The following is a 27135-nucleotide window of genomic DNA, read 5'->3' on the forward strand; positions in this document are numbered from 1 at the left end:
ACTTCTCCAATCTGGTGGTTAATGGCTTAGACACTTCATCTGCCAGTTCCCTCAGGACCCACAGATGCATCTCCTCAGGCCCCATGGACTTGTGCATCTTCAGGTTTCTTAGATGTTCTTGAGCCCCATCTTCTTCTACAGCACATGGTTCTTCATTCTCCCAGTCCCTGCCTTTGCCTTTTGCAGCCTGTGTGGTGTGGCTAGAACACTTGCTCCTGACTCAGGCAAAAAAAAGTCATGAGTACCATGATAAGGTCATGTCAAATCTGATTGTCAATTGAGAAGAACAATTTAGAGGCAGCTATCAACAGGTATTTGCAATTGGTTTAGAAAGGATATATAAAGATTATGAAAGATGATTTGATCCTAACTGACAAAGGCAAAATCAAAGACTTTGTACTTCAAAGTGAGAAGTTATTTCATCACTGTAGAATGGGGTGAGTTGAGTCAGACAATGAGAGATGATGATCAAAACCCTTTGATTCTTACTTACTTCTTACTTACTCTGAGGGGGAAGAGGAACAGAGAGAAAATTGCATAAAAACACTTAGAGATTAGTATACCTCTAAATAGAGGTATTCCTATGGATATGGAGGCAGTCATCTTCACCACATTCAGGAGGTCTTCTATATTTAAGTCTTGCAGGAATGTTACAAAATCCAGACTATCAAGTTACCTTTGCCCATATATTCAAATCTCATGTACAGAGACAGTGAATTTGAAGAAATAAGTATATTTTCATCCTTAGAAGCATTACAAAAAAGTGAATCTATGCTTTAAATTTCATTTAAAATGTCTGATAGACTTAAAGCAGCCACTACTAATCTTGTCTTACTGCTCTACCTCTAGCAGCTAACATAATTTTAGACTGGATCTGAGTGAGAATTCTTTTGAATTACACACATTCACATATTACTTATTAAATATGATCTAGTAAGAGACACATAGTTTGTAAACTTTAAAAGATTATGAAACCTTACAAATATGTCTTCCTTATAGACATATTTTGATTTTATTCCTGTGTAACAGAAAAATTAGGTGTTTTCTGATTGCAGTGAAAACGGATCGATCACCTATACATGTAGTCTGAAAAGAATGACTCAAGTATGACCTTTTTGCTCTCCCATCACCATCTAGCCTTGGCTGACTTGCAGAATATTGGAACAGAACATTGTTCTGGAATCAATCTTACTGACTCAGGATGGCAGGCACCATGAAGTAAGAATTACATCAGGGATATTCTCTAAAACTAGGTCAAGACTGTTGATGGAGAGGCACAATTATTTACTAAGTGATGATACTGGGATTTTAAAACTTTGCTCATTTTCAATGTGGACTAAATACAGTTTTACTACATTAAAGCAGAATAAATATAAGAAAATCTTTCGTAAAATTAAGTCAACAGAGAGCTCTGATCACCCAAAGACATTTCTAAAGACCAAGTATATTATTTCAATTTACTTAAGAGAATAATTCCACTGTGTTATGATGACAAGTACTTTCTTTTGAAAGGCCAGAACATTTTAAATGTGAGCTTGTTTTAGATCACATATTTCTTTAAATATCATAATACATTGTGCATAATTGGTTAACCCTATAATAGCCATGTATGTGCTAATTGAGTGAAAGATAGAACAGGAATTTATCAACCTTTGTGTTTGTGAGAGACTGAAATGGTTAATGGCTAAAACATTACTAAAATCATTTGCAAACTGCAAAGCAGCTCTTTATCTGCAACCACTGAAGCCCACTCTTTCCCAGATACACCTACTAAGTGGAATTTGGACCTGAGATAAGATAAAGGGAGTGTACTACTGTCCAATCAGCCCAGGGCTGAGGAGAAGGTATCCACAAGTGATACTGTGCAAAGTAATCACCCCAGTGGAGAGGGCAGCACAGCCCACCTCAGGCTACAGCTGGGTGTTGAATGGGACACAGAAAGAGGCAAACCCTGTGAAGTGGGCCCTGTCTCTTTGTCCTTACTCAAGGGAACTCAACTGTGGTAACTCCCCTGCCAGGGAAGTACCAGGACACTGTAGCGTAAAGGTATTGATCTCCGCTGATGGGCCATGATGGACTCAACTGTGCTGACATCATAGGCACTGTAACATCTTAGAAGGTGTCAAAGACTCCCAAAGTGTCCCGTGATCCACAGTACATCATCCATGTGTCCCATGATCCAGAACATTATATCCCTCAAGTGTGAAACTCCCTGCCCCAGAGGAGGTACCTGGGTGTTCTCACCTGAACCTGAGCAGATATAAACCCAGTAGATTTTGTGCTCTGTGGATTTTTCTTGGGATTACTCCCACCACCCAACAAATCCAGTCTGCAGTCATCCCTGGCAAGACTGCGACAAACAGATAAGGAAATTGCAACAACCAAGACTTCTTGCGAGGCCTTCAGGTGGTGAGATCATCTACTCTTATCCTTTCCTTCTCTTTCTTTTCCATGTATGTTTTCTTAAGTGATATTTTTATGCTTTTATGTTATCATATTACTATAGGTAATAATAACCAAAAGGGTACATCCCTACCTTCAATTGCAAGCAAATTGTTCTAAAATAAATCCTACATGTTTATTATAAACCAACCTAATAAACCACTCTAATCTGCCCCAAGGGATCTATCAGCTGGAAGCTGGGTTACTCTCCTTTGTGTAGGTGGGTCATAACAGTGTTCTCTTTTTTCATACATGTGGGGTTTTTTAAAGGCTTTATGAATCTGAAAGAGAACCACAGTCCCTTATGAACACATGTAAATACTGTGGTGTTTGTTTATGGCTGGTAAATGAATATGTGAAAGGGAGATCCTGGATCCTATGGCCTAGCTGTTCCACTCTTGGCTGATGCACAGCAAAGAACAAGACTGCTGACCTTGAATACACAGAACAACCCATCTATGGGAACTTTCTATCAACTGTGTGGGAAAGGAGCTACCAAAAATGATGCTGTGGGTAAATTCAACTGTAGGTGACTATCTTTCTCCAAACACACCATCCTCTTCTGGATGAAAGCAATCATTATTTAGAGTTACTGTACTGTTTACTTCTCTACACTATGGAGAAGAGAAAGTGCAGATACTGTAGGTACTGGAGGATAAAATGTACTGCAGACTCTGACCTCTGACCCATCAAAACTTTTCCTCACTACAGTTCTAGCTCTGAGCTAATGGGTGTTCTGTGAAAGCTTCCAGAGCTCTGATCACTCCCTTTCTCCCTTCCCCCTAGCTGGGCTGTTGGGTGCCTGAGCTCAGGCTCAGCTTCAGTAAGGGTCTAAGGCCCCAGCTTTGAAAACAGCTCTTCCAGAAAAATCTCCTGAGAAGTGTCCATGGGTGGTCTCTCCCATTTCTCTCTGCAGTGGCTTATAAACCAAGGCTTCATACTGGCTCACCTGGGCTGTGCTGCAGCCATGCCTGTGCTGCGCCAGGTGCCCCATTAATCTGGATCCTGACCCTTCAACTTGAGCTCCCAGCTTGATCCCTGGTGTGCCTCATTTCTATGGATTGTCTGGCTGTCTGGAATCATGGCTGAACCTGGCTATTGTCACTAGGCTTATTTGGGCACTGTGGGCTGTGCCCTGACACAAATTATGAACATACATATCTCTGACACCATGACAAACTTTTGTCTCCAGCTAGTTCCTTTCTGGGCAGCCTATTTTGTGTTTGAGACTACAAACTACATTCTTGACAATGTGGAAGAGTGGATAAATGAAATGGGGGTTTCCCTTCCCTCACACACCTTGCTCCTGGACATGTGCTCCCACGTCGCCATGTGCCAGCTGAGATCCACACCGACAAACTACCTTGGCAAAGGACTTCTGTCAGGCTAACAAGTTAAATCAGCTTCATAAGAGGTACAGTGAACACCAAAGATGGTGCAAAGGTGGTAGCTCACAGGTAGGCAGGAATAAAGAAGTGGAGGGAGGAGTGGGTGAACCTCCCTTTTACAGAAGCATTTGCTAGCTGAACTCAGTCACAGTGTCAAACCCAGCAAAATTACAAGGCTGATCACTCTGAATTCAGACTGTGCTCTGCTACATTTCTCTGAGGGTTTATGAATGGAGACAGCAGACAATACAGAAAAAGGAGCTCAGCTTCTTGAATATAATACATCATTGTGTTTGTTCTCACCAGGCTGCCTACTTAAATAAGCTGCTAGCTTTAGTATTTTAGTAAAGCAAAATCAAAGTCTACACACAGAAGGAAGGGAAAACAAGCAGATTAATTCTCTACTTCCCATCAGAAGGTGATGTCCAGCTACCTTCTAGGAAGCAGGTCCTCACTATCCATGGAGGTTTCTCTGGAAGATAAATGCCTTAACAATTATTGTTCCCTCCTCTTCTCCTTTTTCTTAGCTTTATTGCCAAGCAAAAACCATGGTATAGAATATCTCCTTGGTTAGCATGGTTCAGGGGTCCTGTCTGTGTCCTCTCCTAAGCTCTTGGCCATGCCCAGAGTACTGGCCTGTGGAGGGGGAATGTTGGAGGAACAGCCTTGCTGCTGAGTGAGGCTGCCCAGTGGTAGCCTAACCGCCAATGTGTTACCAGCACCTTTCTAGGTACCAATACACAGCACAGCACTGTGAGGGCTGCTGTGGGGAAAGTCACCCAAGCCAACCCTTCCTGAGCTTGCCAATGCCAAAAAAATGTCAAATGGCACTCTGCAGAAGCCAGTTAAGCTGCCTGTCCCACTGAAGTATAGGATATTGCTATGCTGGATGATTAATGCTTATACAGTTCTCCTTATTGAAAAAAGATTATTACTCAAGGGATCCAAGAGTTCTGTGGGAAGTGTGTAAACCCCAGAAGTGTTTACGTAATCACTACTCCCCCTTGAGTGCACACTGCAAATTTACACTGTTTTGGACATGGTCAGGAATGTTGCTGGATACCTGATTAAAAGAATGGGATAAGAAACTAAGAGAATAATGTGAAAAGCCTATCTCTATTGCATAGATCTGGGTTGCAGAATATATATATATATATATATATATATGTATATATAACATTTCTTCTTCATAACCCTCTATTTATTTCGGCAGTGAGACAGGCACATTCTCTAAACAAAGCTCTCAAAACATTTAGCAAGGGTTAACACATGGAAGAAAAGCAATAGTGCATAAAAAGGAAAGTGCAAGTTCAAGGCAATTGCGCCACTTATCAATGTGGTAACCTGTAGTGACCTGAGCCAAGAGGTCAACCAAACAGGGCTTTAGAAACTCAGTAACAGTTATCCCTAACATGGGTGATGCTGACTAAGAAGGGGCATCTGAAAGGTGATTATAACCCTGTGCCTTTTTCCTTTCCTCACTTTATTTCCCAAGGATCCCCCCTCGCTTGCCACACACGTTGGTAAATGCAGTCAAGAAAGCAGCAGGAACACTGGCCAGACCTGTCCTGCAGGTGTTGCCCAGCCACTGTAGCAGCAGGCAGTGCTTGAGGGCATCACAGCCTGCCCAGCTGCCAGAAACTATCTTCTTCCCACAACAGGCAGCACCTTAGCTTCACAAAGCTATCGTTCAGCCTTTCATATTTTTTCCTGATGTGTCAAAGACTCTAAAGTGAGATAATCTAATACTCCTGCATACAAGAATCATCTCTGACCGCTGCCTAGACCTGCAATGAAAGTATGTGCTAAGGCAACCAAAATAATAGCTGAACCACACAATTACAAAGAGCTGACACTGGCATCATGGTTCAGTCCTCAAAAAAATTTTTTTTGAGTTAAGGTAGATCTGTAATATCTGTGATTTGTCATCCACAGGCTTCTCTGTAGATCCACCCTCACAGAGACAACAACTGGGAGCAGTTGCTGGACAAAACCACCCGAGTCACCCAAATCACCTGCTATTATGAATAATCATATTGCATAAGCTTCTTAATTAGCTACTCAAGAATTTTTTTTAAGTAGCTACTTCTTTGGCTTTGACTGTTGTTACTGGGAAGTGATCTGGTCTCTAATTCCTTTAATGGAAAAGAATAATCTTCCAAATTTCCCCTAAAGTTTATTCTCTGTTTTATGTCTGCTTGTTTATGGTTCACATCAGAGTTTTACATTTTCATTTCTTCTCTGTCCTTAGTGTTACAGCCTTCTCCTGGCATTCTTTCTGCCCTCTACGACATGTTATGGAGAGATACAATACCCCCTTACAGATGGCAGACAATTGGATGGATGGGGCTTTGATATTCCTGCCCATGGTACAGAGGATTGGAACTTGGTGATCTTAAAAGGTCCCTTTCCACACCAACCATTCTACGATTTTGTCCCTTGTATTTCTTGCTAGGCTAAAAAGATTATTTTTGTGATATTTTCTTGTAAGAAAAGCTACTTCAATACCCAGAAGCTTTCTTTCCACCTGATCAAATTTTAATTCATGTTCCTTGAATGAGAATGAGTAGAACTTCACAAATTACTTTGACGTCTTCACTAGAACTTTGAATACCATCATTAACACTCCTCTAATTCCACTAGAAATAATTCAGCTACATCAGGCGAACACTCCTAGACTTGTGCTTGTCAAAGTAATTAGTCTGTTTTTCCAACTAATGAGCTGCTGGCTGAAACAGTAATTTTTGTTATTAGTCCAGTCTCAGTCATTGATTGAAACAAACATTAAAGATTCAGATCCAGCACTTATCCTGAGGAATTCCAGAGCTAACCCTCTCCTACACAAGAGCTTTCCTTTCGTTGCTAGCGTTATTATGTACTGAGAGACAGCCCTACAAATTGTTTTCTAAATCCCACTTCTCAATTTTGTAGTTTCCTATCTATTAAGGAAAGGTGTTTTACTGAAGTTGGATGAGATTTACTGCACTTCTGGATAGACAGCTATCAGTCTAGCTCACATTGCTTCAACACTTCATTCTACTCAGAGCTGTTTTGAAGTTCCCCATATTTTCTAAATTACTCTAGCCACTACAAAGCTTCTGCATAATTTTCTCCAACATCTCCTTTAATATATATTTTATGTACATAACATTTTTGAGTCATCTTGTAATTATCTGAGAACAGATTTTATCCTTACATGCTCTGTTTTCGTATAACACTTCCATACAATTATGTGATAGAGATTCCCCATTACCCAACGTTAGTAGACGACTTCGGAACTCACCAAATCATCTGTGAAAAGAAATCTTGTGCAAAAACCTTGAAAAATACAGACTCCAAGTAATTTATAACTGTGCAAACCCATGCTGGAGAAAAGTTAAACATCTACTAAAAACTGTATGCTTTTATGAAATGAAAAACAATGTTGAAACCAAACTCAGTGTGTTGCTGTGTGTTAGCAATTTGGGGCATTGTTCTAAGATCTGTAGGCAGTATATTTTGTATTAGCAGCCTGGCTTTCTGTCACAGCGTCTACAACACTCTTGGTTTTGTGGTTCTCAGATCTCATATTGTCTTACAAAAGCTGGCTTTAGCCCAGATGTTTATCAATTCATCATTTCAGCTCCTTCAAAAATCTTCTTCAATTTCAAAAGCAAATGTTTGGGGTTTTTTTTTTAAATTGAAATATCTGATTTTTCACATAAGGTTTCAAGTTATATACTCAGGTTTGTTTCTTCTGTTCAAGGAATAAAATTCTCACAAAACCCACAAAGTTATATACATTTACATCAAAATGACAATGCCAAGCCAACACACACAGCTTTTTAGAGAACAGGTTATTGTAAAAAAATAGCTTTTTGTCTGGTGATAGTAGTTTCTAAAGAAATACGAAGTTTTCAGATGGCCTTTCAGGTTTTGTTTGTTCAACTTCATTACATAAACCTGAGGGAAATACTTAGAAAGAAATTGCCTACATAGATTTAGTCCTATGTTTACCTGAAAGAAAAAAAACCAAATAATAAAATAGCAAAATAACACATCCTGTTCAAACCCACAAGGAATTCCATTATATTGAACAAAATTTACTTGCAAATAATTTAAGTGGACTTGACCTAAATCTGCTTATTAACAAAGTCTGAAGTGTTTTGGCAAGAGTTTCCACTGAAGTCTTTCCTTTCAACTCTGTGTTTCTTTTCAATAAACACAAAACCTAGTGGATATTTACTAACATCTAGGTTGTTTATTCCAATACTCAAATAATTACCTGCCTCACAGTTTAATTTAAAACATGAGAAATTAATTTTCTTGGGGTAATGCTGCATTTAAAACTTATTTCCAAGATTATACAAATTTTTGGTAATAGCATAATACAGAAATATTTTGTAACTCTAGGCTAATATGAATTTCATGTCAGCAGTAGTTTGCCCACAGCTTAAGTTTCTAATGGGGTACTCACAGTAGGGCTCTATCCAGTAACTCCACATACCCTGGTTCTTATTACGTAAGCAAATCCCAAGTTATTTCCAGACACAAAGTTTAAGGACAAAAGGAAAAACATCGGAACATGCAGTACCATTTGCACATTTGAGGCTAATACATTTCATGCACTTAATCGAGTAACTCAAGATAATCTGTTTCATCCACAGAAAAGTCAGAAGTAACTGATTTTACCACGGTCTCTTCTGAGGCAGTCTTCACTGATTTCAGAAACCTTCTTTGATTCCAAATCTCCTGGCTGAAGTGCAGTGTTGTGGCTTTCCCCCTGTCAATTGGCACAAAGAATATGCAATGTGAGTAGTCAGCCTGTGCCCTTCTTTTTCCTATGGATGCCTACCATATCATCACCCCTGTTAACCCATCTGGCGGGGAGAATCATGCTCAGCACTGAAAGGGTGTTGCTATCCTGGAAGCTGCTCATTTTCTCAGCAGTTCTGAGTCAGTTATAGTCTCCTCTCTGTAAAGATTACCTTCATTACTCGCTACTTTCTACCTACTGGTTTGTATGTAACCAGGGGCTGCATCTCCTGTACAAAGACCTCTAAGCCATGGTGTGACCCAAACTACCACACAGGATTACCTCCTTCCCACCTTTATTCACCTTCATGACAACTGTTGGCCAGTTAACTCCATGTGATTTTGTTTTCTCTTTCATCTTGAAGATTTAATCAGGCAGAGGCAAAAGTAGTACTGCTCTCTCCAGTGATCTTTTGGGAACACCTCTACGAAACCCTATAGTCTTTGGAGATCTACTGTGTATTTTTTCTGAACTTAACATCATCAATGTAACTCAAAACTTCAAGAACCGTTACAAAGAGATAATGCTTTGGGATTTAAAGTGGTCCCTATAGTTTAAGAAGAGCTTTAGTATTCTTTTCCAATCTGTATTTGTTATGGTTTAACAAAATCAAATTAAGACACAACCAATGTAATCTAAATTTCAGGTCTTCTGTGTTAGATACTGTAACCTATTCTGATCCAGAAAAGCCCGATTCTGCCAAAAAAACAACTGGCTTGTCTCTGTTCTTACACTGAAGTCAAAAGAACTACACCTTCATCTAATGCCTCTGCTTGCTTGATCATGTCCAATTTTTGTGGGAGCTGAGAGGATTAGAGAATGTAATCCAGAAACAACAATATATTTGAAACCACTCAAGGACACAGACAAAGACGAAAATTTACTAGTACTGGGCCCTCTTAAAAGCTTGTGAAAAGCCATTTCTTCTACTAAAAAAAATCGTAAATATACTTAGATTAAGAAGAAAACCAGTTATTTCTTATAAAAATGCCCAGTGGAAAATTTTAGGAACAACCAAAAATCTTCAGATTAGAATGATTTTTCATTTTATTTTTCTCTTTAACTAGAACAAGATCAGACCTCAGAGCTAGCCTGTAAGGGTCATCATGATATGTCTTTTTTTAAAGAACAATGCAGTTGTTTAAATATCCATTCATCTGACCAAATTTACTTTTGACTTCTGGTCAGTGGTAACAGTGTCAGGATATTTTTAAGCTTTAGAAATTGAAGATTATGTAAGTTAATAGTTTTCTAGCAGAAAGCATACTTGTAAATCAGTATTATTTTGGTATGTCTCCAGGGGATCTCTATGTTCAGCTGTAACTGGACTTTTGAACAAACCGCACTTTCCCTGCACCTGCAATCTTCATTTTTTGCTGGCATGGTGGTTTACTGTACCATGTACCTTGCCTGTGGCATTCTCCAACTAGCTACACAAAGATACAGCCTCTGCCTGACTTTAAAATTAACACAGAGAAACACAGTCTGTGTATTTTTTAACTCTGGCCGTCTATTTTAGGCCACACAGGAGAGAGCTTCAGTGCAAGTCATGCCATTTGATTTCAGCTTATGTGTTACAGGGTAAGGTATTTGCTTTGTAAAATGCCCAGAATGTTTGCATTAAGAGAGCCTCTCTAATGAAAAAATATGACCAAGTTCTTGAGGCAAATCCCTTCAGCACAGCTGGGGACCAAGGCAACAGGGAAACAAAAGGCGGAGAGGGGCACGTGCGTCATCTGCCCCACGTGGAACAGTGCGCTTGGCAGGCTGGTGGCTGCTGCCCTGCATTGTGCTCATGTCCCAACCACTGGGAAACGCTCATGCAGGTTTTGGGCCCTCAACCAGAGCCGAGAGCTAACCCTTACGCTGCTCTGCAGCTGAGCAGGACTGCGCTGCCAGATCTGCAGCCTGTCCTGCCAGCCAGGACACCTGGGCCTGGCTCTCAGGGCGCACGGAAAGCCAGCCTCCCCCCAAGATAAACATGGGAGGTTTCCCAGGGGGAAAGCAGCAGAACCGAGGAGACCAGAGGGAGATTTTAATCTATCAGTTCTGTATCAAACCTGATGAAACTGTTCTTAGCATGACACTGATTTACTAAAATGTTTCTCACTTCAGCTTAATCCACACCAGTGCCTATAGCAGGAGGATGTGAACTGCAAGGAAAAGGAAATAACTAACTCATTAAAATTATGCAGCTGAAATAAAGAAATTAATAAATGGCAACAAACTCCTTAATTTGTTGATTTAATCTCTTTTAATTTTTCCCATGAAGCAGTTAATAAGGCAGTTAATGAGCTGCCATTCATCATTGGATACTGAGGCTGATTAAACAATATAGGTGCTTATTTCATTCTGGCAGCACAACAGGATTGAGATTATTAGTTAGGAAAGAGATCAGACATTTTGAGCAGAGGAGAAGCAATCATTCTAGTTATACCAGTCTGAAGCTATTCTCATAAAACTTAACATAATATTAACTTTTCCCTTATTTGGATTAGAACAGAGTTAAAACACCTAAAGCATGATATGAGGCATAAACCAAAATAGGGCACAGGTTTTCAACATTCAGAATTACTCCAACTCTAAAACAGAAGGGGATCAGCACAGCTAATGGACATCCACCTTCAAAAGAAATTTCTCTCTACAGACAGCGATTGCTAGAATAAAGTTCAGCCTACTCATAAATTACAGATGTCAACCCATGGGGAAAAAAAAGTTCATATTTTGGAGTAGGGGGTGATTTTGTTCTAGTCTTTTTTGGTGATGCTGAACAGTAAAGTCAATTTATACAGTACGGTTCTTAAACTCATTTCAGCAGTCCTGACCAATAAACTCCAGATATTTCTACTTCTCTTAGCATCATTTCCTGTACTGCCATGAATCCACAATGAATCAGTTCAAGGAACTAAAACTAATTGCTTTTCTTTTTGCAGAGCTAATTATTTTCGTTGGTTTTTTATCTCCTTGAACAAATCAGATTAATATCAGTCAAAGAACAGGAGTGGAAGTGGAGATGGTTTGAATTTTTATGCAATAACAATTAAATCCACTTTGTTTCAGGCAAATACTAAAGATAATCCCTGTGAAGTTTTGGTTCAGCTATAAGGATGTAGCTAAAAGGTAAAAATGTCAAAGCCAATGAAAAACTAGTTTTTTACTGCCTGATATCAAAGTACTATTAAAATATGTCTCTTCAAACAGAAAATTGATTGTTTATATCCATTAAGGCTGTCCCTACATAGTGAGTGACCTGTTGAACTTAGTAAGCAGCAGTCTCTTGACAGCAGCGAGCTGAAAAGCAAAACAAGAGTAGAAATACAGTAAAAACATTTTTCAGGTACTCATGAGTATTGGTTATTACCTGCAACAATAATCCCTCATGCCTCTTTGAAAGAAAACAGCTGATGCTATAAATCCCAGTACAACTGTGATGACATAACCAGACTTTCATGGATTTACTAAACAAGAGTTGTAAAAAGCATCCATCACAAAACCAAAGAGCTTCTAAGCCTGCATGACCTTTGGCTCAGCTATCTGAATCACAGAAGTTAGCCACACACTCCTCCTTGAGATGGGAAAACTTAGATGTTATCTGAGGGAATCATAGAGAGATTTTGTGAGTATTCAAATCTGTGAGTATTCAAATCAGTTAAAGACATAAAGAGAAACTTTTCTCAAGTAGCTGAAAGGATCCCCATGCAATGGGATAACAAGACAAAAGTCTGAGAAGAAAAAAATTGGGAACTTGGTGTTGATTCTTAAACTGTGGCTACTGGTCTTCCCATAGCCAGAAAAAGAAAGTTTTAAGGTCAGGTGGAAAAAATTTCAGGGGGGACAAAGTCCTACAGATCCAGTAAAAATTATCTTCTATTTGTAGAATCTAGCCCATACACTCTACACTGTCTTTGGATGCATAGTCCACATAAAGTTGTGATTCCTCACATGTAGAAAATTAAAATTTCAGGTTTGTGTTAAGCACTGTCCACTATCAGTGGTCAGAACTGAGCAGCAGCTCCCCAGCAACAGGGTCACAGTCCTCAATGCAGACACTGTTTACACAAGGAGTGTAGGTTACAGTGACCTCTCTTCCAAATGCTAGAGGTTTAATTCTACAACACAATGATGAACACCAATACAGCTGTTTAGCTGGCCCTGCACTGCAGGGCCAGGAAAAGGGAGGAAAAAAAGTTGCTTTCCTCCTCCTTCTGGAGCATTCCAGAGTTCTGGTCTGAACTTGTAAATTAATTTTTACATGAGTCAGGAAAGAGCAATCACGTCACCATTCCTTTGCTTCCAGGATCCACTCAGCAGTGACGGAGAAGGGCAACGGAGCTGGGGAAGGGTCTGGAGCACACGTCCTATCAGGACCAGCTGTGGGAGCTGGAGGTAGCAGTTTGGAGAAGAAGAGGCCCAGAGGAGACCTTATGACTCTCTACAGCACCCTGAAAGGAGGGTGTATCCAGGTGGGGGTCAGCATCATCAACCAGGCAGCTGGTGGCAGGACAAGAGGACACCGTCTAAAGTTGTTCCAGACGAGTTTAAGCTGAATGTTAAGAAGAAATTCTTCACAGCACTGTGATTAGCTATTAGAATGGGCTGCCCAGGAAGGTGGTGGAGCCACTGTCCCTGCAGGTGCATAAGGAAAGACTGGATGTGGCACTCAGTGCCAAGGTCTGGTTGTTATAATGGTGTTGGGCCATAGGTTGGACTCTGTCACAGGATGAGAGAGAGCTTTAGACAAGCCCCGCCTTAGCCTCGGATTTTTGGCAATTGCTTAAATTTAAGAAATCACTCTGGTACGCAAATTCTAGGGATGGTAGATCAGGTCTATTTATAAAATTAATTATTTATTAAACAGACCATAGATAACAGATAAAATAATCAGAGTCACTTACTGCAAAGTATAAAAGTAGAAAGCACTATTCGTAGATTACAGCATAACATAAAACAGTGCACAACATCAAGGTTGCACCTATATTAAAGCTAGAAAAAGAAATAGTACTGATTAGGGGCCAAATGTAACTTACCACCAAAATAATAATAATAATAATAATAATAATAATAATAATAATAATAATAATAATAATAATAATAATAGGAATAATAATGTACACAGATTTCTTCACTCAGCCTCCAGAGGAGTAACTGCAAAGCAGGCATCCCTGCTCAGGTGAGGAAGTCCACACATTTCCAGGGAATGTATAGAATATTTCTGCTTCGTGAAAATTTTGGTGTAGCTTTTGTAAAGTGAGGTGTCTGACAGTCAGAAGTCCACCTTATCTTCCAGATTTCTCTCCGACAGTAAGATGTTTATTGGCAGTTGGGAGATGCCAGATCGCTGTTAACCCCACGGCACTAAAATACCTCACTACAAGACAGCTTGTCCTGTTTGAGTTATCTGACTGTTAACAAACAACTGATAAGCTCTTGTTGTGGGATGAGATGCCCTGCTACAGACTCTATGATCTCAGAGGTCTTTTCCAACCTAATTGATTCTGTGATTCTGTGACAGTGAATGGTGTATTTTGTTGTAAACTGATCTGTCAATTTGTATACTGTAAAGGACCATGTTTCAAGACTTTGGCACTGGAGAATTCAGAGTTGTATTTTGGGATACTGTGGAATGGAACTCAAACCTGAGTTCTGACATGGGAGGAACAATGTTAACAGATATAAAGAAGCGAGATTCTTTGGCAAGGCTGCAGTATGAAGCAGAGCTTTCATTGCTCTTTGATAAATTCAGCTTTGAAGAAAGAAAACAAGGATCATTACAAGTTTGTTCTGTTTAAGAAAACATTTTTCCAAATATTCAAATAGCATAATAGATTATAGAAAATACAGGCTCAAGACTTTCTGTTTCTTGATTCAGATCAAGAACCTGAATGCAAGTCCTCTTTTCCTCAACTACAGAGCTCCTGGCTTTGGTGGAATAGTTGTCTCCACCTTTTTATAAGAAAATCCATCTTGTTCTGATGATGCCTTACTTAATCTTCTATATCATATATGAACACTTGAATGGGAGGTCCTCTGGTATGTCCTGTCCCTGCTTCTTTGAACATAATCTAGGTATGTTGCTCCATCAAAGCTTTTCCTTCAACAGTTCTGTATTGCCCTGACACAATACTTTTGTACTGTCCCTTCATTCCACAAAAAGAAAAATGAAAACACTCCTCCCTACGCATTAGCAAGCTTCTGAAACCCTTCTGGTGGTTCCTTGTTGCTTCCGTCCTCCAGACTTAGACTACCCAATTTTTATCAGGCATAAAAATCCCCAAGCCATACCCATTTCTATGTCCCAGGTTTTCTGGACTGCTTTCTTTTGCAGCAACTTCTAAAACTCACTTAAATGTAATTAAAAAAAAATATTTTTGTATTTCCTTCCCTGTTCCTCCCAAATGTTCACAACAATGCTTGTCCTACTTCCATAATACAGTATGATTTTAATGCATCTCTGGGCCCCATCACGAGCTTATCTCACTCCTAACAACCTTACATAGGAATCCAGGTCTTCTTGAGATTTAAAGAGCCTATTGTTACGAATTGGTTTAAACTCAGAAACGCAAAGAAAGCTAAGTCGCTGTGCATAAATCAGAAAGAACTTAGAAGGTTCTAAATATTCCCAGAAATGAGATTAAAACCAAACAACATTAAATGTTGGTGCCAAAAAATTGATGTATTTTATTTAATAGTAAAAGAGGCAAAGAGAAGGAAAGAGAAAAGCAGAGAAAAGTAAGAAAAAGCCAAGGTTACTACAAAGAAAAGCATAGGCTAGGTCACCACCACACTATGCTACCTTTAGTGCTGCCAAGATGGGGTGGGGGGAGCGAAACAGTCTTTGCCCTTTTTTTCTGTTGTTTGAAGCGTCTTTTCTGCCTTCTCTGATCTCTGGAGCAGTTTGGCTGCAATGCGGCCGCCCGTCCTCCGAGCTGCAGGCGCGGTGCCCGGTCGCTGCAGCCGAGCCTTGGCCCACTCCCGGTGCTCTCAGCACGGGACGCAGCAGCAGGGGAGGGGTTCCACAACTCACTCGTGGTTCCGCTCCAGGGCTGCAGGTTCGGGGGGTTCTCCTCAGGCGGGCGGCATCGGCTCCAGGAGGCCTCAGAGTGTCTCGCAGCAGGCGATGGTGGTGGTGGGGGGGGAGAGGCAAAGGTCAGGGACTCTGCCCCTCGCTTCTCCCTCCGACTTGCACCGGCTTTGCCTTCCTTTTTATGGGCCTCAAGGCCGGCTAGCCACGGTCCAAACCGCCCGTATTATGACAAGCAGACAAAGTGACGAGGCATTTTTGGAGCTTTTAAGGTTTTGAGCAGTCATAATGACGAAGCACTTTTCGGAGCCTTTCTCTTATTATTAGGCTCTTACATCTCACCCTGTGATTCGGCATTATTTCGTGGGACATTGAGGTAGCCTTCTTCAAAGGTGGTCATTTGAATATAGCGAACAGAGGGGGAGAAGGAAAGGAGTAAGCATTGTATCATGTATTTAACCAGGCCAATGCCAATAACTAGGAATACAATTCCAATGGCAATTGTTATTCCAATTTGTGCTAACCATTTTCCCCACCCTGTGAGTCCAAGAGACTCTAGGATGGTAGCGACTCATGAACTATCAAATACTTCTCACGGTTGCATTCCGTGACATAAACTTCTAGTATAATTACTTATTTCTCTCATCTTAGCTCATGCCTCCTCAATGGCAGTAGAGGCATTATGAATTGTCATACAACACTCAGTTTCTGTTAAATTTAACATCCCACAAATGCTTGTTCCTTTAACAATATTATATCTAAAGCTAATCTATTTTGCAGTCATTTTAGTAGTTTGCTGGACTCGGGTGTTTAATTCTCCAAATGTGTGTTGTGTCCAATTGCTCAATATACTTAATTGCCAGGTAATATCTTCCAAGACGAATTGGTGTCTTTTTAAGGTAACACAGGGAGTAAAGAAATTTTCCAGAAATAGAGATACTTTTTGTCCAAAATATATTATTTTTGGACAAAATAATAAGTAATAAGTAATCTGGAATGCTAACCCCTTGAATTGCCCATTCTGGTCTTCGTGTTGCCTTTGAAGAGGGAACACTACGATAGTGACATTCTTTAGACATTTTGGTGAAAGTAAAAATACATCTGGGGCAAAGGGAGGGAATTCCAATTCCACACCTAAGTCCAGCATGTTGTTCTAATGACAAATGCTAATAAAAATTTCCCATCAGAGCATCTCCAAGCCATTCCAAGAGGGGCTATATATTTTTCAGCTTTACAATTAATTTAATCTGCATAATCAAGGATGGTGATTTTTGGCTTAGTATTGATTGGAGTACCATGGACTGGGTAGTGGGTAAAAGGAACTCTGCATAGGCTGAGAAGGTATTTGTAGGAGGAGTTACAGGACTCATCTTGATTTCTCCAGCCTTTTGAGGGGTATCCCCACCAAGTACACATATCCCTTATCAATGTTTGAATTCTAAGTGAAAACCATGTTTCTGGAGAATCTCCTGGTCCTTCTTTGCATGTTATAACCTTTGAGCAATTGAATAGAGGACTATCTTCATTTTTAGTCACAGTAAATTTGGATTCTCTAAACTTGCCTTTAAGAAATGTTTGTACAGATTATGCCCACATTAAATTTTGTTGGTCGACTGGGGTTATATTCGTTATGTTAGGAAGTTGAACACACCAGGAGGGGTTAAAAACTGTGCTATATTTACCTTCGTATACAACTGGTGAGTATAATGGGTCAAGTGGTGGATCCCATGAGTAAACAAGGCAGGGCTGTTTAGCATTATATTCCTCAAAGGTTATTGTCTCAGGACCGAATTTACTTTTACTCAATTTGATGGCTGGATGAGGGGATTCAATTTGAGATAAGATGGCTATATTTACTTTTGGACATCTAGTTCTACAATATTTCTTGTGCAGCTGTCCTTCATGAGGTGCATCAGAAGGTGAGTCATAAGTTTGGTAAACATTATGTACTATAGGGGTACCTCTCCACTCAATTTGGGCTCCATTTTTCTTACTTGTCCACTGTTCAGGTAGGGGTAATGGAGCTGCCACACTAGTCATATTGAGAACAAAAGATAAATTCAAGGGTATTATGAAAAATTGCAATCCTTGTTCAGCAGATTCAGGTAATGTTACACATACACCTTGATCAGTATGATTCTATATTTTTGCAAACCCTTTTACCAGTTTCCAGGCAAGGTTCCTTTGATCCTCATTTTTAACAGCTGAGCACATGCACAAGGTAAATAACCATACAAAAATAGCTAACATGTTACAATTACAGTCACCAGTAAACCAAATATCTGAGGTATTTCATTCACAGTTCTGAATATTTTTTTCTCCAATGATCAGTTACCTGTAAAAGAAAAGAAAAATTCTGTCCAGCCCCTTTCAGGGCTAATATTAAAATGTAGGGATAATCCAGCGAGAGCTTATTTTTGTGTTCTTTGCCATAAGCATCATTTGCTTTCCAGGTGTACATGTTTAAAGAAGTAGTGAGTACCTTGGTTAGAGCTCCTACAGTAGGCAGTTCCATCAATACACATTGTCCTGAGGAGAGTGAGGGTTTTTGATTACCTGTAGGTTTTGATGTTGCTGGTATCAAGGAGGGAGGCTGTGGATAAAAAGCTGTGAGTCTGGGACATCCATTTATTCCTCATCGATCATTTACTATTTTTACATCATGGCTATGTTCCATTTTTTCAGGGAATAGATTATAGCACTGTTATAATTTAATTTTGACACAAAACAGAAACTACAGTTTTGTCATTGGTGGGATTAAAAAAAAACAAAAAGGAAAAAAGGAAAAAAATTCTCCTTTAAATTTAGTTGTATAACTCTAAGGAACTTTTTTTCTTTTGAACTTTAGTAGCATGATTAAAGGAAGTGAGGTAGAATTAAAATGTTCTTGGACATAGTAAACTTAACAGTACATTAAAGATGTTTAAGTGGGTTTGAGAGTTGGTAGAAGATTGGGTTTTATTTTCTCTTATATTCTGTTAGGATTCTTTAGTTCACTAATTGATAACTCTTGAAGAAAAGAGAAAAAAAAATAGCCAAATTTTAATGATTCCAAGGTAGAATTGGGAAAGGCAATACATATATGTATGATTTCATATATGTATATATCCTTGTACCAACTTCCCAGATAAATAAATAAAATTATACATTTATAAGACATTTTGCCATGCTATCTTGGCAAAAGAACTCAAACTTAACAATATTTGAAATACAATTGATTTCCTTGCAATGCAAACACAAATTACAAACATTAACAAATTAATTGACACTGCAAGCAGTCATGGTGACAATTTAAAAGTTCCATTGGTTCTCACACAGCTCTATCTCATCTGCTGGTAGGTTCCTATAAAAGAAAAGTAAAAATTTGGCCTTCTACAGACTGATATTAAAGAAAACAAAAACTTCTTGTAGTTATTACAGTCACAGAGCTTAAAGTGAAGAGATGGTTATCACATCTAGGTGTGAATCTGCTGCTTGCAGTTTTGTTGTTCCCAAATTCATTCTATTTTTTTTTCAATGAAGGGATGTTTGGAATTCCTAGAAAGAGAAAAGAAGCTTCCTGGGAAAAATCTGCCTGTGTAAAGCAAGTTGTTAATTGCATTAATTTGTTATTATTATTTAGGTAGGGTTTTAGTTTTCATGTTCTGTCCCACAGTTTTTCAGTGGGGTCTCCTCTAATTAATTTGATGTTCTGTGGTTTAGGCATTTGAGCGGAGTTTTTTTCTTTTTTTTTCCTCATGGCATTTCTGCCTGGAGCAATTAGTCTCATCAGTTTCACAGATAACACTTGCTCCTTTTATTCAATTTTGCTGTTCACCCAGTCTTTTTAATGTTTCACTTTATTTTATTGACTAGATTCCAATTTTGCTGGGTTTAAGGCCAAATTTTGATTTTTCAGTAGCCATAAGGTACCGTTTTAGTAGCAGTTTTCTGACCCTTGTCAGTTTTAATTCAGGGCCTACATGCTACTTAAGACTACATTTCAGAGAATGTTACAGGTTCAAAACTTCACAGTTTCTTCCCCCATAAAATTTTCTCTCATTTGCATTCCAAAGCTTTCTTTGGACATGACAATCAAGTTTGGCAGCAGGTTATGGCTCTGCCTGCAGCCTCTTTTAACTCTCACCCTGCCAGCAGAGTAGAGAATTAAACAACAATGATCACTTGGATGTCACAGCAACGATTTCAGTGCGCAGACCATCCCTGCAGAAGATGACCTGGCACCATATTCATTCAACAAAGGAAACAAAGCTTGTGCACTGTATTTTATGTTACCACAAATGTCGGCATGATCATTCCCAGAGGGTGTCCTGTGTAAAGCTAGTTTACAAAGTCTCACTCCTCTCTCCGGGAAGGTGCCTCTTATACCAAACCAAACAAAACCAAAGTTACTACAAAGGTCGGAATGATCTTTTTCAGGGGCTGCCCTGCTTAAAACCACATTTTCAAATGTCTCACTCCTCTCTGGGAAGATGCCTCTTAAACAAAACCCAAACAAAATCAAAGTTACAAACACCTGAGTAGTCTCTCTCTCGGTGCACCCCTTATAAAATATTTTCCAAGGTCCTACTCCTTACACCTCGAGAGCACCTGATGTTTACCAAAGTTACAAGTTGCAAAGTTAAAAATCTCAGTTCCAAGTCAAAAAGTTCTTTCTAATCACCCAGGTCTTTCACCTTGGGAGTACCAATTTCCCAGACGTTGGGCCTCGGAAGCACTGTTTTAACACAGGTACATGTGCAAACACACAAGCAAACTAACAAGAGTCAGAGAGGGTAAGAAAGGTAGAGAGGTGTTAGGAATTGTAGAAAACGTTGTTTTGTTTTTCTAAAATGATCAATCATAAAAATTAGCAATGCACTGATTTTTTGGAAACAACACTCTCATTTTAAGGGAATTCTTTCTGTGACGCCAATTTAAAAATGTTACGAATCGGTTTAAACTCAGAAACGCAAAGAAAGCTAAGTCGCTGTGCATAAATCAGAAAGAACTTAGAAGGTTCTAAATATTCCCAGAAATGAGATTAAAACCAAACAACATTAAATGTTGGTGCCAAAAAATTGATGTATTTTATTTAATAGTAAAAGAGGCAAAGAGAAGGAAAGAGAAAAGTAGAGAAAAGTAAGAAAAAGCCAAGGTTACTACAAAGAAAAGCATAGGCTAGGTCACCACCACACTATGCTACCTTTAGTGCTGCCAAGATGGGGTGGGGGGAGCGAAACAGTCTTTGCCCTTTTTTTCTGTTGTTTGAAGCGTCTTTTCTGCCTTCTCTGATCTCTGGAGCAGTTTGGCTGCAATGCGGCCGCCCGTCCTCCGAGCTGCAGGCGCGGTGCCCGGTCGCTGCAGCCGAGCCTTGGCCCATTCCCGGTGCTCTCAGCACAGGACACAGGAGCAGGGCAGGGGTTCCACAACTCACTCGTGGCTCCGCTCCAGGGCTGCAGGTTCGGGGGGTTCTCCTCAGGCGGGCGGCATCGGCTCCAGGAGGCCTCAGAGTGTCTCGCAGCAGGCAGTGGTGGTGGTGGGGGGGGAGAGGCAAAGGTCAGGGACTCTGCCCCTCGCTTCTCCCTCCGACTTGCACCGGCTTTGCCTTCCTTTTTATGGGCCTCAAGGCCGGCTAGCCACGGTCCAAACCGCCCGTATTATGACAAGCAGACAAAGTGACGAGGCATTTTTGGAGCTTTTAAGGTCTTGAGCAGTCAAAATGACAGAGCACTTTTGAAGTCTTTCAGGTGTTGAGCAGTCATAATGACGAATCGCTTTTTGAAGCCTTTCTCTTATTATTAGGCTCTTACACCCATTACAGTTAATTTTCTACAATACAGCAACAAAACAACCTGTCCTTCCTAAATTCAATAAATTTTCCTCCTTACGCTACTCCTTACTTGTCACAGAATGCATTGCAAAAATAAAGTCAGACTAATTAGTCAGCTAATTATGTATGTCCACTCTTTCTTTACCTTTCTTTACAGGACTCAACTCATGGCCTGCATCAAGAACAGGCATGATTAGATTAAAAATACCAGGGACCCTCTGATCATCTCTCAGACCCCATCCAATGTCATTACTACTGAGTTATGGACAAGCCTCAACTTCTGTATCTCAGCTTAGGCTGTTCAAACTATTCCTCCTTGAAGAGTTATTAAACATTAAATGAACCAGAGAGCAAAATGTTGAGCATAGTACAGCAGCAAAAACATTCATCTGCAATACTGGACAGCCAGGATCCTTGCTATAGTTAACACTGTATCATTTATGAAGAATTAAACTACTGACAGAAGAAATGAAACTATTTCATTTTCATTAATATTAGATATTAACACCTGCTTGGTGATGTGAAGTAAAATGATTCCAGAGTAGCTATTCAGATTTCTTTCAAACTGGAAAAAAATGATATCATAGTACTTTTATTCTACTGGATAGATTATTGAAGATATAGGCTGAAGTTGAAAGAAAGCAAGGACCTGGAAATGAATCTCTAAAAATCCATGAGAATGAATGCCCTAGTTTCTCAACTACTTCGGTTAAAATTTCTGGTTAAAAATTATATTAAGAACCACAAGGATGAGACAAAGAAACACGGAAGTTTGTTTTAAAAATAAAAGAGTTCAATCTTAGAAGAATTATAAATTCATTTAAATAGGCTAGTATTATTTTTTTTAAAATGAAAATAACTTATAACTAAGTTCAGAACTTGTTTATCAAACCAGATATTAAACACACTAATTCAATAGCTGCACTATCCCCTTCATGCTTTTTATGGAGTCAGGTGATGCTTTCAAAAGACCTTAGTGTCATAAAACACCATCTGCTTTAAAAGCACCTCTTTACTTCATCAGCTGCACCTCTGGGTTACACTGTTGCTGTGAAATAATATTCAGATTTCTTGTGTCTGAAACACAAAATGTTTCTGTCAGTATCAGTGCCATTCACATATAAACCAGATAGTTCTGAATCAATTAGCTTGAGTATTTAAATTAGTATTACTGCATTAATGTAACCATCCACAGGGGCTAATATATGCTGGTTTTTAGTGTTGTGTAATGTAGCCAATTCCTCTTACAATTTTAGTTAATGAAAGATTCTTTTCCACATTTTCTTCCAAAAACTGTTGTGTAACAACACTGTGTACTGTAAATAGCTTCCCACTTCCATCTGCTGTCTGCTCTAAACTGCTCTGGTTTGCAAAGTTTTTGTTTTGAAGTTCTTCAGCATAAAGCATTTGTTAGCCTTGTTGTAATTTCTTCTGGGCTATGGCTGCCAGTAACTGGGACTGGCAGAGGCAGTGGCACTAAAGGCTATACTTAATACATTCTTACTAGTTAGAGTCTAAAAGAGTGCCTAAAAAATTCATTTTAATGAAGGCATTTCACAACAGATTCACTCAGATCATGAGCTCCCTGAGTTTAATGGCATACACTATCATCAATCAGATGAGCTGAGTACCTCCTTCTCAGCACTCGAAAGGAAACACTAAAGGCCCCGCAAATATGATACAGATTAACAACCATTCTAGACTTAAATTTCATTTGTGACTACTGTAACAAGAACATATTAAAATTATAAGCTAAAGGTTATCATGGTTGACTCCTAGTATAGATAATGTACTAGTTCCAAAAAATGATTTTTACCTATACTAGTCACTGCCAGAATTTCCAATAAAGCTCAAACCAGCCAATAATTTGAATGATGCCAGGTAATTCTGAAATATGGTTGTACTGGGTTTGTGTGGCAAGGGTTTGGTAGCAGAGTGGCTACAGGGGGTGCTCTGTGAGCAACTGCCAGGAGCTTTCCCCATGTCCTACAGAGCCAATAGCAGATGGATCCAGGATGGACCTGGTCTTGGCCATGGCTGAGTGCCAGGATCAGTGACGGCAGTAGCATCTCTGAGAAAATGGATTTATAAAGACAGAACAAAAACCCCAGCGCCTCCAGCCAGAGAGAGGAATGAGAATGTGTGAGAGCAACAGCTCTGCAGGTACTGAGGTCAGTGAAGGAGGTGAATGGTGAGGCAGCTGCCCCTGCAGCCCCCGGAGGACCCCAAACTGGAGCAGGGGGATGCCATCAAAGGAGGCTGTGACCCCATAGGAAGCCTGGGCTGAAGCAGGCTCCTGGCAGGACCTGTGGCCTGTGGAGAGAGGAGCAGGTTAGCTGGCAGGACTTGTGAGCCCACAAGGGGCCCACAGTGGTGCAGCCTTCCTGAGGGACTGCACTCTGTGGAGGGGACCCAAAATGGAGCAGTTTGTGGAGAGCCGCAACCCATGGGAAGTACTCACACTGGAGAAATACATGGAGGACTGTCTCCCATGGGAGGGACCCATCGCTGGAGCAAAGAGCATGGGGAGGAAGGAGCAGCAGAGAAATGTGTGATCAGCTGACCACAACCTCCATCCCGGGTCCCCTGTATAGCTTGGGGGAAAACAGAGAAATAAAGAGTGGAGTTGAGCCTAAGAAGTAGAATGGAATAGGGAGATTTTTTTCTTTTAGATTTGTTTTCTCATTATTATTCTTATTTCTCTACTCTTGTGATATTAAGCAATAAATTAATTTACCCAAAGTGCTTGAGATGGTAATTGATGACTGATTCTCTCCCTGTCCTTGTCTTGACCCATGAGCCTTCTGCTATTTTCTCTCCCCTGCCCAGCTGAGGAGGGGAGTGACAGCAGGGCTTAGGTGGGCACCTGGCAGCCAGTCAAGATCAACCCACCACATCACTGATAGCACAGGGAATCACAGTTTTACAGTTACACTTCAACACAGCATGCTAATTAGACATCATTATTACTGTACAGTTTCTATGATGACCAGGCTCTCTAGGTCTAATTGCTTTGCTGGGCACTGTACAAACATCAGAGATATATTTCCATTTCCAGAGAATGTGAAACCTCATAATTTCATGCATAAAAGCTTCCCAGTAATTCAGACTAGAAGAGGTCTCAGGAGGTCATCTAGACCCCAAGAGCTCCAAGAAGAGATCAACAATGGCAATATAATTCCTTAGATTTGCTTAATTTATTCTTAAAAACTTCCAACTAGGGGAATTTTGAAACCTCCTTAGGCAATGTAGACTACTGATTTAGTACCTTTGTTAATAAAATGATCTTAATATCTGTTCTATATCTTGCCTGCTACAACTTAATCCAAGCACTTCTTTTGCAGCCTAAAAGCAACAAAAACCAGACTGCTCCCATTTCACTGCAGAACTGAGACACTACTTTGAACACTTCAAATATATCTTCTCTTATTTAGATGTAGCAGTCTTGATTAATTTTCTCATATACCACATTCTCCAGCTCTCTAAATCTTCTTACTCTGCTGCTGACTCCCCATCTATCTTTTCTGAAGCACTGTGCTGCTGAAATACAAAGTATTGTAGCTGAGGCCTTGAAAATATTGAAGGGAATAAGATAAACACTTTTCACAATGCAAACCACACTCCCATTTGTAAATCCTGGCATGGTATTTACTTTTTGCATAGCAGGATGACATTATTGAGTCCTGTTCTTCTTCTGTAGTGTTAAACCCCTAATTTATACCTGTTCAGATCCAATTATTAAAATTACTAAAGAGGTCCCTCTCCCCAGATTAAGGTGCAAATGAAACCATACTCTGAAGTCAGTAGTGCAGCTTTTACTTCCTCTGGTGGCTGGAATACAGAGCCCTACCCATCCTTTTCCTTTTGAGGATTTGAGAAAGGACAGCCCTTTGGGGCTGTGACATGTCTCTCAACAACCCTTCTGCTCTGCCAGAGTTCAACGTGGCCACAACTGCTTTGGAGACATATCTGATCACATCTCGGGCCATGTTTCTAGACATGCTTTTAACATGTGGCTTAATAATTCCCAAACTCCTTGAGAAAAATCATATCACTTTTGAAAAGAGGCTGTAGAGTACAGCTTCCACTCCACTTGGGATGTCTAATAATTAATGTACAAGGAGGGATCCTTTTAATTATTTTATTACTCCCTTTACTACTTATTCTTTACTATATAGTGGCTTTGTTGAAATACCAGAACCTTTCAGGTCAACAGATAAAATCCACAACCTCCTTTCCACTGTGAAATACAACATGCTTGCTTTCATCTATATTTATTTCAGTGCTTTCTCTATCAATATGAGGTTGGTTCAATAGCACACAATCCAGTTTGTACTGTGTTGCTGCAATGAGCTCACTGCTATTACCTTTTTCCAGAACTCAGCATATGAATGGGACTAATAAATCTCAAACCAGCTGGTATTCAACAATGTTTTGTGTAGAGGTAGACGGAGATAAAAACCTTCCAGGCATGTCAATGAAAAAGGAAACTGTCACTGGCAACCTCAGAAGTTGCCCCCGAAAAACTTGCTAGTTTTCCAGCTGTAGAAAAAGTACAAGAATTTTCATCCATTTTGAGCTTTGTTTTCTTATTGCAGGACTGAAGATCAGGTCCAAGGCTGGTCAACAGTTAAAGCTCTGTTGTTGGAGCTAGTAAGTGCTTATAAATTCCAGCAATATGCATATGGATGAATAATGGACTTGCCGCAAAGAATAATGCCTTGTCTTACCCAGCAGCACTATTAATATTATTCCAGCTGTCTGGGTATTGTATTTCTGCTAACCTCACCTCCCACTGGTCTGACAGCTTCCAGGGGCTTTGAATAGCTGTTTGGTAAAGTTCAAACTGGTGTTTTGTGGGGATATTTCGGTGCAAGCTTTGTTGGGGAGCATGATGTAAAAACTGCAGTTTACCATCCTTCTTTTTCTCCCACTCTGGCTCCAACTGCTAAACATCATGGACTTGAGAGACTTTTATCCAGCTGTTAAATTTCTAGGGCAAGCAACACCCCTTTACAAACAGCTGTTTCTTCCCTCATCTTTTTACTGCTGGAAACTTTTTAATTTTGCCCTCAGTAGTGTTCACTTTTTAAAGCTCATTGGAACAGAATGTGACTTGATACCTTGGTGAAGTCTGTTAAACAGTACATCTGACCCTTTCTCACAGTTTCAACTAATACTTGTGAACATCTGTTCATAAACACTGTAAAATCTTTCTTTTGTCCTAAACATCCTAATGGTCTTCCTTTCTGAGTAGCGGTATATTTACTCTAATTTTACACCAATTACCAGACATGGTTTTCCAATTCCTTGCACAGCCTGAATGTTTCACACACAGGTCCGGCTCTGACAGTAACGAAGAAGCTGTGGTTGTAGTTCTTTATTATAAACTCCAGTAACATATCAATGTAGCAAATGGTAACTGTGTGCTGTAAAACATCTCCATGTCTTGGTTTGGAGCACCCTGTTAAAGCAATCTGTGACAGAGGCATCTACTTCATTACTAGTAACAAAGACATGAAAATTATTTTAAATTAACAGCTTGTGTGAAGGCTGATTTAAGAACATCCATTCCCTGCTTGGTCTGTAATTACTGAGGCAGGAAAAACGGTTTTAAAACTTCAGCTACTTGAGAACCCATTCTGCCTTTCAGACACACAGTCCAGGCACACTTGGA

At 39.8% G+C, this 27135-nt stretch overlaps 1 protein-coding gene across 1 annotated transcript in view; it reads right to left on the reverse strand.

Moving 5' to 3' along the window:
* PRLR (prolactin receptor) overlaps positions 1-27135 on the reverse strand; it is a 162170-nt gene that overhangs the window by 51658 nt on the left and 83377 nt on the right. The window contains exon 6 of the mRNA XM_069002067.1: positions 8502-8592. The gene's annotated coding sequence lies outside the window, so the exon portion shown is untranslated. The remainder of the gene's footprint in view (positions 1-8501; positions 8593-27135) is intronic.

The sequence above is a fragment of the Aphelocoma coerulescens genome, assembly GCF_041296385.1.
Source record: "Aphelocoma coerulescens isolate FSJ_1873_10779 chromosome Z unlocalized genomic scaffold, UR_Acoe_1.0 ChrZ, whole genome shotgun sequence".
Classification (NCBI taxonomy): domain Eukaryota; kingdom Metazoa; phylum Chordata; class Aves; order Passeriformes; family Corvidae; genus Aphelocoma; species Aphelocoma coerulescens.